Raw genomic sequence first — 15,279 nt, 5'->3', positions numbered from 1 at the left:
CGAGATCTGCCGGCAGATCTGGGGAGGAGAAGTAGCGGCACCGCGCGCGCGCGGCGCCGCTGCTTCTCCTCCCGCTCCTGCCGGCAGATCTCGGGGGGCGCGGGAGTGACACCCTCCCCCCCCCCCGAGATCTGCCGGCAGATCTGGGGAGGAGAAGTAGCGGCACCGCGCGCGCGCGGCGCCGCTGCTTCTCCTCCCGCTCCTGCCGGCAGATCTCGGGGGGCGCGGGAGTGACACCCTCCCCCCCCCGAGATCTGCCGGCAGATCTGGGGAGGAGAAGCAGCGGCACCGCGCGCGCGCGGCGCCGCTGCTTCTCCTCCCGCTCCTGCGGCCCCACCGCCATTTTTTTTTTCCTGATCGACGTCCTTGCCCGCACATGCGCAGTAGAGCTGCGCTCTACTGCGCATTTGCGGGCCGTCGGTCACAGGCCATTTATAAGGTAGATATCCTTTTTGGATATTCTGGTCAGCGTACAAGACACTTCTTTGATTACCTCCATTGAAAAGAAACCAACAAAGTATTCTTTTTACACTATACATGTTTCCACCCTCATACAGTGAGAAATAATATTCCCGTGGGTCATTTCCTTCGCCTGTGACATCTTTTCACTACAGTACAGGAATATAAATTTCAAGCTTCAGATATGGCTCAGCAATTTCTTCAGCATGGATATACATTTTCAATTGTCAAACATGCATTTAAACAAGCTTTGTATGCCAATCAGAATAATTTACTGTTGAATCTGCAAAGACCGCCCATGACATGTCCTGTATGTGTGATTCCTTATTCTATACATTTGTCTGCTATACAACAGATTATTCTTAAACATTGGGATATTTCATGAGATTTTTGCAGAACCGTCAGCTTTTGTTTTTAAACAGAGAAGCAATCTGAGGGATCAATTGTATGTGCAGCCTTACCATCTGATGCTATTTGTGCCACAGACTGCAGTCAGTTTAAATGTGGTAAATGTTTGGTTTGCCCTCACATATTATAACTGGACACGTTTAATCATCTGCAGTTGAATTTTTATTAAAGGTTACCAAATTATATTGATTGTGACTCTAAGCAGGTTATTTATGTCATAATATGCCCATGTCCGAAGATTTACATTGGGCAGACCAAATGACAGATCCGTCTCCAAATAGCTGAACACAGGAGTTGCATTCGCACTCAGAAGTCTAGTGCTCTGGATGATATCACTTTTTTTTTTTTTATCATTCAACAGGTTATATTGAAATGCAGTCAAGATGTAGCTTGTATTCTGGTCCGCCGGGAACACATGGTACCCTCCCAGGTCCAGCTGATTTAAATTAAGATGTTGAATGCAGGCTTTTCTATGATATTTTCTAGCCATAGGCTTGTTGGTTGTTCATGGCCATGTAACACCCTGCAGGTGATATATATATATATATATATATATATATATATATATAGGTAGAGATATGTATTTTCTCCCTTGGCAGTTGGGTCGGAGCCCTTGGAAGCTGTGCACCGCTGTGAATAAAGCTACTTGATGGGTACATTTTTTTCATTTTTCAGGTTTATTGTAAGTTTAGTCTTTTGACCTATTCTTTTAATTTTTATTATTTGTTTTTTAGTAGTTTAAAGTTGATAAAATGTCAGTTACGCCTGCACCCAACAAAGCATAAAGTGGACTTTAATTGAACGGAACCTACATTTTGTGTGAGATCCCCATATAATCTAGTGAGATTCATTTGAGATAAGTTTTTATGAATTTCAAGGTAAATTTGCCAACTATATCTCCCTGAAGAAGACACTGACATGGTGAAACAAGGTCCTCTTGTACGGGTTGCTTTTACAATTTCATGTTTAAGTGTGTTTAAGTTTTGTGGACTATGTTTTTTGGTTTATTGCCTTTTTGCTGAATTTTTGTTTTTCAGTATATTTGGTGATAAGAGTGCTCAATTTAAGTATAAGGGTTATCGCTGTTGCTTTTCACCAGGAGTATGTTTTTCATAGTGAGAAATGATTACAAATTTTTCATGATTAGCATTCAAGAAATTTGTTTGTATTGTGCTTATGAATTCACCATTCTCACACCTTTTTGCAAAAAACATTTTTTTTGTCATTTGTTACATATTCTTTGAATTTTTTAAAATTTTGTATTGATTTATCAATTTAACAATATGTACATTTTAAAGGAACAGATTTTTCCTTTTTTTTTTTTTGGACTACCAAAACTGTGCCTAGCTCAGGCCATCTCTCTAAACTGGATGACCAAACAAGGAGACTGATCAGGGAGGCAACCAAGAGGCCAATGGCAACTTTGAAAGAACTACAAGCTTCAGGTTGAAAGACTGGTTCTGCATGTGACAACAATATCCCAAGCGCTCCACAACTCTGAACTGTATGATAGGGTGCAAGAAGGAAGGCATTACTCAAGAAAGCTCACTTTGAATCCCATTTGCAGTATTCAGAGGAACACTTAGAAAATACTGTAACCTTGTGGCAAAAGTTTTATGGTCTGATGAAACTAAAATAATGTTTTTTGTCTAAATGGAAAGCATTACATTTTGCACAAACCCAACAAAACACATTAATCGGAGAACACCATCCTTAGTGTAAAGCATGGTATTGATATCATCATGTTATAAGGATTTTTCTTATCAGCAGGGACTGGCACACTCATCAGGATAGAAAGGACAATGAATGGAGACAAATATAGAAAACATATTGCTCTCTGCAAGAAGGTTGAAACTGGAATGAAAGTTCTCTTTTCAGCATGACAACCCAAAGCACTCAACCAAAAGTAACATTGGCGTGGCTAAGGCAAAAACAGGTAAATGTCCTGTGTGGGCAAGTCAGAGCCCCAACTTCAATCCAATAGAAAATCTGTTACAAGGCTTGAAGATTGCTGTCATCAACACTTGCCAATGAACTTGACAGAGCTTGAAGAGTTTTGTAAAGAAGAATTGTCTAATATAGACAAATCTCAGTGTTCAAAGTTGGTGGAGACCTAGCTCAACAGACTCACAGCTGTAATAGCTGCCAAAGGACTTTCAACCAAATTTGACTCAGGGGAGTGGAGACTTATCCAGAGAAGGTGAAGACTTATCCAATTGTTGGATTTCAGTTGTGTTGTCTTTTAGATACATATATGCTTTGTCCCTCAATAACTGCAAACTCGTTTCAACCCTGGATAATTTATATGTTAATTTATGTCAGGTTAGTACGGCAAAATTCATAAACAGCAACACAAAAACATCACTCCAAAAGCCATTGTCTCTTTATCCATTGTGCATGGTCTTATAGCTCCTCTACCTTCCACTGAATCAGTGTCCAGACAAAAAACAAACCCTCCCTGAAAAGGGTGGGAAAATTCTCTTCACCTTCTAGCATGTGTTACAAGGGATCAGGATTTTAAAACAAATCTCCTTCTACCACCAAATGGCACAAACTTATTTCCAAATAGAAGTTTTCAGGAATTTCAGCCCTCTGTTGACTGGTTGTAGGAATGCAATCACCATCCACTTCCAGCACCTTCCACCTAGGGAAAACAGGTTCTGGTATCATAATAAACTCCAGTAACCAGCTGATAAAGCACTGATGGGCCATGAGGCCTACCAAAACCTCCTCTCAAAAATCTCCTTCTCTCTCTTCTTCAAACCAGAAAAGTTCCTCCACATGAGCATGCCTCAGGAGAAAATATATAGGCTCACTAGCCCATCTCAGAAAGGGGATGGCCCAAAAGAAAGTGAGGGACCCCACAAATGCAAAACCCAGATGTCCAGTAAGGAAATTATTTAGGGATGGTTGCAAGGCCCTGTCACACATGAATTAGAACAATCAAGGATCGCCTGTGTACTTTAAAAGAAAAGGCAAAAGAGGACTGGGGAAAGAGGATGCATGAGTGTTGCCTGAAAAGATCATTTATAATACCCATATAGTTGCATTTTGTTTTTAAAGTCCACATCTTGCTCTTACCATACCCCATGTGGGGTAAGTGCTCCACAATGCAGCACAGCTGCCATAGTCCACATGCCCCTCTCCTTTCAAGAACCCCTAAACTGGCAGTGGGAGCCACAGCCAACACGGAAACTTTAAACTATTTATTTTTAAAATTTTTATTACATTCCTTTTAGACAGCTGGCACCATCCGGTCTTGTAATTGTCTCATCTGTTGCTAAGGACTGTTGTGATAATTAGCAGCGGTGTACTTTGTGTCAGTACAACAGCTGGAAATGCCTAGGTTACACTGAGCAGATACTATATTTTATGGAAAGATGCTTCATAATTTTGTACACATCTTCACTGCTGTTCCTGTTATTCATTTAAGGAAAAGAAATAAATATGCAATACTGTAAAGGCAGCATAACTGCAAAAAATTTTTTAAAATAATTGGACGTGTATTACTGCAGTGCTGACTGGAACGATTAGTGTCTGCACTGCACAGACAATGGAAGGGCTTAGGATTGGGGCAGAATTCAATGGCCAGTTTGGCAGGACTAGGGAAGGACTGGGATCTGGAGAGAGGCGTTGTGTGCCTGCACAGGGAAGAAGGAGATTGCAGGATCAGGAGCAGGTATAGATCGGTCAAGAGGGGAGGTGAAGGGAGCAGGCATGGAGGTCCATCAGCTTTGGCAGCAAGATGGCTGAAGACAGTAAATTTGCCCAGTATAAAGGTGAGAGGAGCAGGCACAGGAATGCTGCAAGCCACCAAAACTGAAGGAATACAGGGATGGACGGGGGGGGGGGGGGGGGGGGGCGGAAGGGGGGGGAGGGGGAGGAAGGGGGCAGGAGGAGAGACACTGTGTTGACCTGTCATAGGAGGGTGGTACATAGACCAGGACAACCCAACAGGTAGGAGAGGAGGCAGGGAGGCACAGAGGCAGAACGATGGACTCCATCAGGAGCCAGATGTCCTCTGTGCCCGAGTTCCTGTCTCCCACAGACATGGAGTGTTGCCATCTCAGTGGTTAGCAGGTTGAGCTCTGCAGCTCCACTGATTGGATAAAACGGAATGAATACAATTTAAGATAGTGACGGTACATACCTGACTATTCTGTAAGTAGGCTGCATTATCTGCCTGATGCCTGGCTAGTGTGCATGAGTCAGGCCAGTTGACAGTGAGAACTTGGCTTGCTATTGAGCTCAGCTGTCTGCTCTGCTCTCAGTGGCAGATTCATACCCCTAACTGCCCTTCTGCATGTGGACAGCTGGCTATCCTCCCCACACCTCAAGTTGACAAGCTGATGATATAAAACAAGTGACTTAATTAGCAAGGCAGCTGCCCAAGGGCACTTGCCTACTCTGCTTATTGGTAAATCCACCCCTGCTCTCATGCATGTAAGCCCTGCAGACTGCACAAATCATGCTCAGTGAAATTGCAAGAGTTGCTTGGTGGGTTCAGTCAATTTGCAGTTTCCATATTGTATGGGAGCTGTGTAGACTGAGGATAGTGGAGCAGCCCAGTTGCTCATTGAGCAAAGTGGGGACTGCCCCCACCCTCACCCCACAAACTTTAACTGCATGGGCTGTAGTGCAGCTGCGCCAAATGCATTTGCCACTGCCATTTGCCATTTTTGAGACAGTTTACATATTTTTGTCTGATGTGCATATAATCCAGCACAATATCAAGCGGATATTTATCACTGCATTACTGATGCTGCAGGTGTTTTCATTGTATGTCGTGTTTTTGTGTGTCAACTAAAATGTTTATTTTTATTGTAATCTTGTCCTGAGCTGTGGTGTAAGAATAAGATAAATATCCAAGCAATACATTAAAAAGAAATTACATTTTGTGACTGTTGTAATTAAATTGGATTACATTAAGTTTTTCATTCTGTTCCATTCTGACTTGGAACTAAACACATAAGGGAATTATACTAAAATCCTATGCTATTAATGACTGTGACCAGCTTTGTTTTTGTTTTGTTTGAATATAAAAGATCTGATCTAATTTCCAAGAGACCATGGAGCTGATTCACTAAAACGTTTAGTGTACAGGTGTTAAATCTTTTAGCATGCACACTAAAATCACATTAAATGTACTATCCACTAAAGTAATTATATGCAGAGTGTAGTCATGAAAAAGGCTCCACAATGTTTTAATGTACATGCTAGAAGTTTAATATGTATGCTAACAAAAAATTAACAATTGAGAAGTGATAGCTCACATGCATGATTGGTATTTATCACTTTGACATTATTTAATGTATGTGCAGTGCTGTTTTTCTCTCAGCTCTTCCTTCTCTGGCCAAAATATTTAAAAGCGAGGCTACTACATCCTCTGGTCATCAGTTTTGTGTGGATGCAGAGGACTTCAACTGGACCTTGGTATGGACTGGCAGGCAGTCAAGTGACAGAGAAAGAGATTTGGGAAAGGTGTAGTGTCCAGTGCTTCTAGTTTCCTCTACTGTTTCTCTTCTTATAATTTGTTCCTTATGAGGGTCAGTGTCTGTCTGGTTATCTCTATTACAAGTATTTTCAGTTTCTGTATTAGTGTTGGTAAGAAAAGAGAGCAGTACATAAGAGTGGAGAAAAGGAAGCATAGCAGGGAGTGTGTGACCTATTTGAATGCATGGGCATGCTTGAAGAATGACTGCTAACAGTGGGGCCGATGCAATAATGTTCGCGGAAAGTGGGCGCTGACTTTTCAACCCCCGCTTTCTTAACGCACGCATGGTGCCCGCAAGGGGGGTGCCATGCAATATGTAAATTAGGGGGTCGCACTAGGAAGGAGGTGCTAGGGTTGCTTGCGCGACCTTAGCGCTTCCTTGCTAACGCGACCTGCCACGACTGCCGGTTATGAAGACCGATGCTGGTAAACTTGGCCTCGGTTTTCATAACCTGCCTGTCTGCTAGTACTGAAAACAGCCGCCAAGTTTATTGGTGGCTGTTTTCATTACTGGCAGAGCAGTGAATCTGACTTGAGTGCCAGGAAAAAATTATGAAAACTATTCTAAAGAACATAACCATAGAACATACAGAAAGACATGATTTAATGGGACACAGCCTCACAAATTTGCTACATTTTTCTTAAATTCCTAATCCTAATTTGATATTCCACCAGTTCTAAATGGTAGTGTATATTCAAATTATCCTTAGCCATTGCTGTTGGTACATTTTGTGAAGACTTAATTGACATTTGACATGCTGTTATAGTTTCACCAACAGAGGATAATTGAGACTCTACAACTCCTGTTTTAGAAGTCAAGTCCAGCAATTTTGCAGCTGATCCCTCTGAAAAAGAACAAGATCATTAACTATCTTCACAAGAGAATTATCAATTCTAGAAACTACCTTCCAAATATCCTTTAAAGTAACCTCTTCTGATTCTCCATCATGTGAAGCCGCAGAAGGCAAAAAAAAAAGACAAGGGGACACAGGAGTAAGAATAGCTACCCCAGGACCTTGCAAGGTACCTATAGGTAGAATCCTGGTAGAGTTCTGAGTTACCACATTATCTAGGTTGATTGTACTCACATTTTCCAGAGAAATGTCAGTCCCTAATGATCCAGAGCCAATAGCCACTCCAAACAGCTCATCTCTCACTTCCCGTTGCAGGCCCTCCGGTTGTTGAGTAGTTAATGGCATCAGCAGGGGAGACTGAGGGACTGGACTTAAGGAGGTTTCCTCAACACCTGTACTCACATTTATTTGCAGTTGTGGGTGAGGTCGATACACGACTATCCATTGGTCCTCTTAATAATGCTGGATTTGGAGAACCTGATGATAAAATCTTGCCTTTCCTTTTTCTCCCCATAATGATAACAAAAGGGAAGAAAAACTCAATAAGGGGCATGCTTCTGTGGCATGTGGCTTAGATGTGCTGGCGGCGGCCGCGCTCCACCTCGTGCTTGTCTTATTCCTACGGGGGCCTTGAGCAATGCCTCCGGAGTCGTGCCATCCACCTCACTGCCCACAGTGCTTCCTCCTCTTGGATCCTCGGCGCAGATGACAAACGCTGGTAGGCTCCCCAACCAGCACTCCACCGCGTTGGTTCTTATTCTTTCAGGAGCCTTGAGCAATGCCTCCGGAGTCGGGCTGTCCACCTCACTGCCCACAGCGCTTCCTCCTCTTGGATCCTCGGGGAAGATGACAAACGCTGGTAGGCTACCCCAGGAAGTATTTTTTCACTCAGCGCACAATCAAGCTGTGGAATCTGTTGCTAGAGGATGTGGTCAAGGCAGATAACTTAATGGGGTTCAAGAGAGGACTAGACAAGTTCCTGAAGGAAAAATCCATAAAGGAAAAGTTATTAGCCAGGTTGACCTGGGAAAGCCCCAGCGCTTGCTTCTCCCTGGGAATGAGATATAAGGGGGACATGCCAGGTACCTGTGCCCAGACTGGCCACTGTCAGAGACCTTGTTCTGACCCAGCATGGAACTTCTTATGTTAGGCTTAGCAATGCCTCACATTACCACCACAATTCTAGAAATGCAGCATTTTATTTCGTGGAGATATGGTCCAGTTACACTAAGCTTTGACCCCCAAAGTCACACAGTGGGAAAGTCCCTTTAGTAAACTGGATCTTGCTCATAGACCAGTGTTTTTGGCTCATGCTCTGTAAATGCTCCAAAGACTGACCCATCTCTGTTTATCAGATTTGTATTACTTTAATTTAATATATAGCTCTTCCTAAACCTATTTATTTTTGTATCACGGCTTTTTTATATTATATGTAAATAATTAGTTTACTACTTCCAGGCAGAATGAAAGATTGCTGAAATAAAGGCTCATTTATTGCTACTGAACTGGTCATCTGCTTTTCATAGATAGAAAGAATTGCCAAATGACTTGGATACTGGACAGAGTAACGTATTGGTATTTCTATTTCATATGCTTCTACTTTCAACTGTAATAAGGTTGGACGAATCCCTGCTATGGGAATGATTGTCACGTGTTTTGATCTGTACCTAGAACCCCAACACAGTGGTACAACTCACAGGCTGTGCAGACCCTTCCTCTGCCTCCTGCCCAGTCTCTATTACTACACCTTCCCCTGTTAAAGTGAAACAGGGAAGAGTAGATCTTTGCTATGTTATTTTAGAAGTTTTAACTTTAAAAATAGTATTCATTGAAAAGGGCACCCCCTTCCCATGCTGTCACTTTCCAGCAGCCCCGCTCTGTTCCTTTGGTTTTAAAGGTACATTACTAACCACCAGCAGACAATGTGGTTTACCCGGTATAGAAGAATTTCAAATAGCAGTTTGGGGACCATTTTAGATAACTTTAAAACATAGAAACATAGAAGATGTTGGCAGAAAACCATCATTTGGTCCACCCAGTCTGCCCATTTGTGCTGTCACAGGTCATATTTGGTTTAACTCCTCCCTCGGCCATTAAGGGCTTTATTGTTTCTTTTCCATGCATGCTAGCATCCTGTCACTGTTTTGACCCATAACCTCTGCTGGAAGGAAATCTGTTTCAGGCATGCATCACCCTCTTGTTGAACAAAAATTTTCTTTTTTTCACATTCCTTTTGAGCTGCCATCCCTTCAGCCTCACTTTTTTTTTCTTTTACATTCCCTAGGTTCCTTTAAGCGAAAGAGAAACTGGAATCTGAAGTAAGAGCAGATGGAAAGTTAAAGGAGTAGAAGGGGAGGGATGAAGAATAAGCTGGAATCCCAAAAGGATCCTGGGAGCCTCCTGTTAATTTATTTTATGAAACAAGAGTGTCTCACTGGGAGAAGAACTGATGAGAGCTCTTTGATTAAAAAAAAATTATATAGTAGCACATCACTGATTAAAATGAATTCTCTTAAGAACATAAGAACATAAGAAATTGCCATGCTGGGTCAGACCAAGGGTCTATTAAGCCCAGCATCCTGTTTCCAACAGAGACCAAACCAGGCCACAAGAACCTGGCAATTACCCAAACACTAAGAATATCCCATGCCACTGATGCAATTAATAGCAGTGGCCATTCCCTAAGTAAATTTGATTAATAGCCGTTAATGGACTTCTCCTCCAAGAACTTATCCAAACCTTTTTTGAACCCAGCTACACTAACTGCACTAACCACATCCTCTGGCAACAAATTCCAGAGTTTTATTGTGCGTTGAGTGAAAAAGAATTTTCTCCGATTAGTCTTAAATGTGCTACTTGCTAACTTCATGAAATGCCCCCTAGTCCTTCTATTATTCGAAAGTGTAAATAACCGATTCACATCTACTCGTTCAAGACCTCTCATGATCTTAAAGACCTCTATCATATCCCCTCTCAGCCGTCTCTTCTCCAAGCTGAACAGCCCTAATCTCTTCAGCCTTTCCTCATAGGAGAGCTGTTCCATCCCCTTTATCATTTTGGTTGCCCTTCTCTGTACCTTCTCCATCGCAACTATATCTTTTTTGAGATGCGGCGACCAGAATTGTACACAGTATTCCAGGTGCAGTCTCACCATGGAGCGATATAGATGCATTATGACATTTTCTGTTTTATTAACCATTCCCTTCCTAATAATTCCTAACATTCTATTTGCTCTTGGTCATTAAAATTATTTTATTGGTGAGGAAGACCTTCCCCTAACTTGTAAAATCTAAAATGCTCAAGAGGGATGGTGTAGGACAGATTTTTATCTTTCCATTATGAATTATTTTTTCTAGTGAAAGGATGCTAAATACCTTTGAAATGGATTTCTTTATGCCTTCCTTTTAGTGATTATGTCTTAAGACAAGGGTAATGCGGGCAGCCAAAATAAGGAGACAGAGACTGGACAGGCTGAAGACAAGGCTTGACTAGAGGCAAGGCTGGAAGGCAGTCTGGATGAGGGAAGGCCGGAAAACAAGCTGGATGAGACAAGGCCGGAAGACAAACTGGACGAGACAAGGCCAAAAGACAAGCTGGACGAGGCAAGGCTGGAAGGCAAGCAGGATGAGATCAGGTTGAAAGGCAAGCTGGATGAGACAAGGCTGGAATGCAGGCTGGATGAATCAAGGCTGGGAAGCAAGGCTGGAAGACAGGCTGAATGAGGCAAGCCTGTGCTAGAACAGAAAGGCCATAGCTGAGGTGAGGAAGAGGAGTCATAGTTGGGTTTAAATACTTGGCTGCATGATGTCATTAGGAGGCACCAGCTAGGGGAATTCCCACAGCGGGGCATGCAAAAGATGCCGTGTAGTGCATATGCGTGCCTAACAGTCGCGAGGGAAGAGTCAAGATGGTGGTATTCCATGCTGCATGAGAGTGGCCTTGATGTTGTCAGCGTCCAAACTACAGTTTGCAGCTGCGGCCATCAGGGTAAGTGAAGTCCATTGTGGGACCATCTCACAAACAGCAAATGTAATAGTACCCCCCTTCCCAAACCCTTATCTTCAGCTTCTGGGGAGACATCAATGGTATCTTTACCATCTGGGAACTTGGGAGGCTTGATATGAGTTCCGGATATTCTTTGGTTTTCAGGTAGACGTAGGAGAGCATCCACTGGCTGACTATTTTCTCCAGGCAAGAATCTTTCGGAGACAGAAGAATGTGGCTTATGTATCCCAGGATCATTGTGTTGGATGAGGAGAGCCCCTGACTTCTTGCAGTGGCCTCTACTTCCACAATGATGGGCTCCAAGAGGTTTGAACAGCCAGTAGACTTGTAGGGCACTAAGGCTGTAGGTTGTGACTCATAGCATAGGTCAGTAAGTGATGTGTACTGGCGTGGCAGATCCAAAAGATCAGGCAAGGTTGTCCGGAGCAGGGTAACTGGAGGCAGGGACTGGGCAGCACAATGCTCCTGGCAGAAAGGACTCTAATGGTTGATCTGTAATATAGCTCAACCAATAGACGGTTGGTAGATTGTGAATAGTCTGAGAATAACAGGATTTGTTGCCTTGGGCACTACATAGAACTTGAGGTCTTCTTGATGTGAACCAATCTGCATGAAGATAGGCAAGATGGTCATGGTCACCTGAACAGGCAGGAGTTCGCCATAGATGGAAGAAATAATGCAGGTTATAGTCAAGTTGGTAGTAGAAATGCCACACTGGTGAAGCAGCGACTCCTGAGTAAAATTGCCCCACACTCCAAATTCAAGTAAAGCTTCGGTCTTAATGGAGTCTTCCCCAATGGTGAGAGACACTGGTATCACCAGTTGTGGAGAGGGAGCTGAGTGGCTTAAGACAGTCTTCCCAACTAAACCTCCATTCAAAGAATTTTCTGGTTTCTTGGGGCAACAGCTAGTAAAATGTCCCTATGATGCACAATAGAAGCAGAGGTTATGCAGTCTTCTTCTCTGTTTCTCCTCCTCAGAGAGCTGTGCCTTGCCCAACTACATGGGTTCTTCAGGGTGACAACCTCCAAAGGGTCTGAGACAGACCATTAGAAACCTAGAAGCCACATGGCTGGATCAATGGGATGTCTTCTTCTCTTCAGCTTGTCCCTTAAATATACCAGAGAAAGAGGAAGATCTTGAGCCACCAGTTTATCTTTTATTCTTCCCAATAATCCCTGACAGAAGATGGCGATTTGGCTGTCTTCACCCCAACCAAGCTCAGAGGCCAAAATACAAAATTCTACTGCATATTCACCCACAGTGCGAGGGCCTTGTTGGATGCAAAGTAGTTCCGTGGCTGCTTATGAGATGCACCCAGGCTTGTGACAGATCAGACGGAACTGATGTATAAAGGTATCCAAACTTCTAAGAAGCAGATCATCTCATTCCCACAAGGGAGAAGCCCAGGAAAGAGCAGAACCATCCAACAAGGAGAGTATATACGTTATCTTGATGCGATCTGAAGTAAAATGAGCTGACTGTAACTCAAAATGCATTTTATAGATATTAGGGAATCCTTTGCATCCCTTGGGGTCACCACTGTACTTAAGATGTGGCAGAAGCTGCATCATGGATTCCAATCTCTGAATGGTCATGGTGCAGGGTTCACCAGGATTGGTACTGGCACTGGACCTGTAAGTTGGGCCTGTACTGCACCCAATCATTGGGACAGAGCTTGAAGTAACCTGGTCATGTGATCAAGTTGCTGCTGGGCTTCTTGAGTAAACCTATACAGGAGACCAGTCTGTACTTGGATAGCCAATATGGCAATGGCCTGTCGAAGAAGCTTGTTCACCGAGCTCATGGCCTCAACAAACTGTAAGGAACAGCATGAATGTGGGTCCCTCAATGGCAGAGTTGACATTGCATCATGGGCAAGCCCACAAGGCTTGTACCAACAGTTGGAGAATGCGCTTTGAATGGGACAGTCTAAGGCTTCACCTGAACTAGCTGCCTCCCCCATGGGTTGGGCCCTTGGGTTCCAGCGGTGGCAAGACTTAGAAGATTCAGGGAGCTAGGCAGGGTCCAGAGGCAGTCCAGGAGTCAGGGCTGATGGCAGACAAGGCGTAGTCAAATTGCAAAGAGAGTCAGGTGCAGGCAACAAGCAGGAATATATCTTAAGTCCAAGGCTGAGGTTGGAACCAGAGAGAATGGCCAAGACAGACAAGACAAAGTGGAACAGACAGGACAAGATTTAGAGTCAAGGCATGGAAAGACTGAAGACAAGGATAAGGCAGACAGCCAAGACAAGGAGACTGAGGAATAACAGAGTGAAGACAACACTTGGATGAGGCAAGGCTGGCAGGCAGGCTGGATGAGGCAAGGCTGGAAGGCAGGCTGGATGAGGCAAGGCAGGGAGGCAAGCTGGATGAGGCAAGGCTGGAAGGCAAGCTGGAGGAAGCAAGTCTGGAAGGTAGGCTGGACAAGGCAAGGCTCTGCTAGAACAGGAAGTTCATTGCTGAGGTAAGGAAGAAGAGTAGCACCTGAGTTTAAATACCCAACTGCACGATGTCATCAAGAGGTGCCTGGTAGGGGAATTCCCATGGCGTTGTCTGCAAAGGGCACTACATGCCGTGTGCGCACCTAAGGAGTCAAGAGGTAGGTGTCAAAATGGCACGTTCTGTGCCGCACGAGTGTGGCCTTGATGTTGGCAGCATCCTAGCAGTGGTTTGCTGTTGCTGCTGCAACTGTCAGGGTAAGTGAATTTGCTTGCGGGACCGTCCCACGAGCGGCAGATGTAGCACTATGCTGCTGGCACCCTCATGTACTGAGACATCCAGCTCTTCCCAGTACTTTCTAAAATCCTATCTATGTGACATATAAGGTCAGTTGCCTTTGCACCAAGCAGAAAAGTTATCAAGCAATCTTCATGACTACAGCCATCCAGCTTTCTATATTCCTAATTATTGAATCAACATCTATAATGGCAGAGCTAACCTTTCCTTCTTGAGCACATGTCCCTAGGAAACACATCCTTGGTATGAAAGGATAAGGCATCACCTAGAGAGCAGGTCGTAACCACAGGACTTCTTACTGCCATATCAAGATGATGCTCTCCTTCCAGTTGACCTTGCTTCTCCAAAGTAACACAGATGGTGCTAGACTGGAGATGGGACTGCTTTATTATGTCCCTGAAGGTCTACTTACATATCTCTCTGTCTGCCTCAGCTCCTTTAAGACTGCCATTCTTATAATCTTCCAGATCTTGAGGATCCTGAAATATCTGTGTGCGGTTATTGTGTGTTACCCTCATCTGCGCCGGGTACATTAAGCCATATCTTGCTCCCAGAGCCTGTAGGCGAGATTGCAAACTTAATAAAGCTTTACGTCTAATCGCTGTGGTTTTAGCCAAGTCCGGAACAAAGAGTATAGTATGACCTTGAAATGTAACCGGAGTTTTGCTGCGAGCTGCGGCAAAGATTTGTAAAACCTGAGGGTAGCGTAAGACTTTTTGGATACTTAGAATTCCTGAGAGGCCTGGAAGGAATGCGATGCGCACGTTCCAGTTCCAATGGTTGCTCAAAAGTAATTTGCAAGCAATTGGGTATCATGTCTCCCAAAAACTTTATGAGGTCATTACCTTCGATTCCTTCGGGGATTCCCAAAATCCTGATGTTATTGCGGCGATTTCGATTAGACAGATCTTCAACTTCAGACCGAAGCTGCGTCATCACTTTAGTGAGATCAGGGATTGATGCTGTAGTGAGGAGCAGAGAAGAAACCTGTGTTTCAGCGTCATCCAGCCGCAGCTGAAACCCATCCATCCGAGCTGACAAGGTTTGCAAATCCGAGCGTACCGCAGTAGTAGTTTCTATGTTGAGCTGTAGCATGTCCTTAAGTTGTTTGAGCTCCGTTAAAACTAACTCGGCGGACGCCATGTTTTTCGCCGGATTTACCTTATCTGGCATTGGAGGATCTTGTTTTTGTCGTTTTGTGCCTGCCGCGGAAGCAAAAGCTGCTTCGATTTTACCCGTTTTAGCAGCAGCCATTCTTAAAGAATAAGTCTCTCTGGTTCAGCCAAGAAAAAATCAACATTAATCTACCAATTTTAGCAAA

The 15,279-nt window shown here is 43.8% G+C and overlaps 1 protein-coding gene across 2 annotated transcripts in view; it reads left to right on the top strand.

The window, feature by feature from the left end:
• Nucleotides 1-15,279, top strand: part of PRKG1 (protein kinase cGMP-dependent 1) — a 2,212,673-nt gene that overhangs the window by 343,993 nt on the left and 1,853,401 nt on the right. The window lies entirely within an intron of this gene.

Source organism: Rhinatrema bivittatum, chromosome 7 (assembly GCF_901001135.1).
Source record: "Rhinatrema bivittatum chromosome 7, aRhiBiv1.1, whole genome shotgun sequence".
Taxonomy (NCBI): Eukaryota; Metazoa; Chordata; class Amphibia; order Gymnophiona; family Rhinatrematidae; genus Rhinatrema; species Rhinatrema bivittatum.
This window is presented reverse-complemented; position numbering and strand designations above follow the sequence as displayed.